Consider the following 3,159-nt stretch of genomic DNA (forward strand, 5'->3'; position numbering starts at 1 on the left):
ATATGTATAATGGGGGGTTCACTGAGAGAAAAAATTCAGTAGTGAAGTGGTCAAACGGTTTAAGTCAATTTCATTCTAGCGCCAGTTCTCGATAAATATCTCAAATTCTAAAGGAGTTGACAAAATTTTCCTAAAAATCTTTTTTGTAAAGAAAAGGGAATACTATCGAAAAAGATTTTACAAAAATTTCGCTATCTTTTTTAAATTTCGAGTTATTTAACAAAAAATCAACTGGGAGCTAAGTCGACTTGAACCGATTGACCACTTCACTACTGAATTAGTTCTGCTGAAAAATTCAAGGACATGTTTTCCTCAAGTTGACAACAATTCAAATGATTTAATCTATTTTTTTCGTCTTTTGCGAAGATAAATTAACGAAACGAAGGAAAAATTAAAAAATTCTGAGACATTACGCTGAGAGAAAAAATTAGTTCTGCTGAAAAAGTATATGTTGCCTTGAAGAGATCTTTCGTCGTACTGAATCAATTTACTTGTGGACAAACAAAAAAGTTTCCACCAGAACGTGATAATTTTCCGAGTAGTAATTGTTCTCGTGAGACATTTATGCCTTTCGGGTAAATACATTCGTTCTACAGAGAACTATATGAGGCTACGGTTTTATCTAGTGAATGTTATTGAGTAGTGTATTGCTTTGTCCAATAAACACTTATAATTTGCATGGAACAAACGATAATTTCGAGAGGAAACTACAATTTTCTTGCTGAAAACTGTCTTATTGGGAAAACTAAATAATTTCGAGGGGACAATTTTTTTGGGACAAAATTTTCCTTCCTCGTCAATGTATTCTTGTTATGGTATAAATCTGTGGAGCTCTCTCAGATTAAATGATTGTCGTACAAGAGATATATTTTTTCCTGCCAACAGTTCGAATTCTTCTAGGAATATTTCTGATGATTACGACAAAAGTTTAATTTTTGTGAAAGATATCAAATTTCCATCTATCAAGTTGGTTAATTTCCCTCGGGTAAATCTGTTCCATTCCACAAAATTTTCTCACATGGAACCTATACTTTTTCGGCACAGCTGATGTTTTCTCTCAGTTTTCTTCATTTGCCTGTGTAAACAACTTTATTTAGATACCACCGCCACTATCCAATGATTTAAACATTTGAATCGTGAACAGTAGAGGGGAACGCCCTATCTTTATGATTGTTACTGTCATTGATCGTAAAAACAATTTGTAAATGCAGCGAAATGACTAAAAATCGGAGCAATGACTCAAATTACTCGAATCAGAGAAAACAGCATTAAAAAACAATTTATGCTAACTATTAATTAATCTAAACAAACATTTAAAGATTTAAATCGTTAAGAGTAATGCAGAGAAGTTATGATTATTACGCAAGGTGACAATAAAAATGGTTTGTCAATGCTCCGAAATGTCTGAAAATCGTCGCCATCACCCAATCAATTTCCCAAATCCCTCGAAAACGACATTAAAAATACTTTCCCCACTGACAAATGATTTAAACATTTCAATTGTGAACAATCATGGAGGAATTCCCTATCTTTATGATTGTTACTGTATATGATCTTAAAAACGATTCACAAATGCTCCGAAATAACTAAAAATCGGAGCAATCACTGGAATCGCCCAAATCTGCCAAAAAGGAATTAAAGAACAATTCATGCTAACTAAACATTTAAATCATTAACAATGCCGAGAAGTTCCAATGACTCCTCAAGTCGTCAATAAAAATCCCCCGCCGATGCTCCAAAACCCCAGAAAATCGTCGCCATCACCCAGTCAATTTCCCAAACCCCTCAAAAACGACATTAAAAATACTTTCCCCACTGACAAATGATTTAAACATTTCAATTGTGAACAATCATGGAGGAATTCCCTATCTTTGTGATTGTTACTGTATATGATATTAAAAACGATTCACAAATGCTCCGAAATAACTAAAAATCGGAGCAATACTGGAATCGCCCAAATCTGCCAAAAAGGAATTAAAGAACAATTCATGCTAACTAAACATTTAAATCATTAACAATGCCGAGAAGTTACGATTACTCCTCAAGTCGTCAATAAAAATCCCCCGCCGATGCTCCAAAACCCCAGAAAATCGTCGCCATCACCCAGTCAATTTCCCAAACCCCTCAAAAACGACATTAAAAATACTTTCCCCACTGACAAATGATTTAAATACTTCAATTGTAAATAATAGCGGAGGAATGCCCTATCTTTGTGATTGTTACTGTATCTGCCGAATCTGCCAAAAAGGAATTAAAGAACAATTCATGCTAACTAAACATTTAAATCATTGACAATGCCGAGAAGTTACGATTACTCCTCAAGTCATCATTAAAAGTCCCTTATCAATGCTCCAAAACCCCTGAAAATCGTCGCCATAATCCAGCCAATTTCCCAGCCCCCCTAAAACCGCCATCGAAAGACAAATCATCGTAAACATGAATGCACCTACCATTGTATTCAATCGTGTTCAGACCTCCCGACGACGGACAGTCGGACGAACGCCGGCACCGAGACACCTGCTCCTTTTTCTCCTTTTCTCGTTCCTCCCCAATGCCGTTTCTCTCCGCCACGGTTATTTACTTTCCACAACGTAAGAATAAAAAAAAGGTAAAATCACCTCCGAGAAATATCCCAATGACTTCATTCACATTTAGTCCTGCAGCCCCCTGTACTCCCCAACGGTTTAACACAAATGCACTCACATCAAGTGTACGTGAAGATTAAAATCCAATTGATTGATATTTATCGAGGGCTCAAGCACACCACTACACCCACATTTTATTTTTTACCTCTCGATTATTACACGCACACCCTTTTTTCACCGACAGCGGGCGCGTCCACCGCGCACTCTTCTCTCCTATCGCTCTCTGTGCGCGCACACTTATCCTTTACACCCGGCGCATGGTTAAACACAAATGCACGTTCACCTGAACAGGAGTGCGAACGAAAAGGAATTGAAAAAAAAAGAGAGAGAGAAAAACGGTAAGAGATTATGTCAAAATGCGCACGACATGCATTAGTCGGGTGCGATTACACGTTCGCCTATTCAATAATTTTGCCAAACGAATACAGTCGCGCGTGTGATGTACGTGTGGCGATGCACGAGTGTCAGTGGCTCGGTTTGAGGTACGAGTCCTGGAGGTAAAAGCAGCTCTCAC

General features: G+C 37.4%; 1 protein-coding gene across 1 annotated transcript in view; it reads right to left on the reverse strand.

The window, feature by feature from the left end:
* The window catches only part of LOC107037804 (zinc finger protein 608), a 112,382-nt gene extending 109,447 nt beyond the window's left edge, over positions 1 to 2,935 (reverse strand). The window contains exon 1 of the mRNA XM_029126086.1: positions 2,451 to 2,935. The gene's annotated coding sequence lies outside the window, so the exon portion shown is untranslated. The remainder of the gene's footprint in view (positions 1 to 2,450) is intronic.
* Positions 2,936 to 3,159: the final 224 nt, after the last annotated feature.

This window comes from Diachasma alloeum, unplaced genomic scaffold (assembly GCF_001412515.2).
Source record: "Diachasma alloeum isolate Michigan unplaced genomic scaffold, Dall2.0 Dall_scaffold_00271, whole genome shotgun sequence".
NCBI lineage: Eukaryota > Metazoa > Arthropoda > Insecta > Hymenoptera > Braconidae > Diachasma > Diachasma alloeum.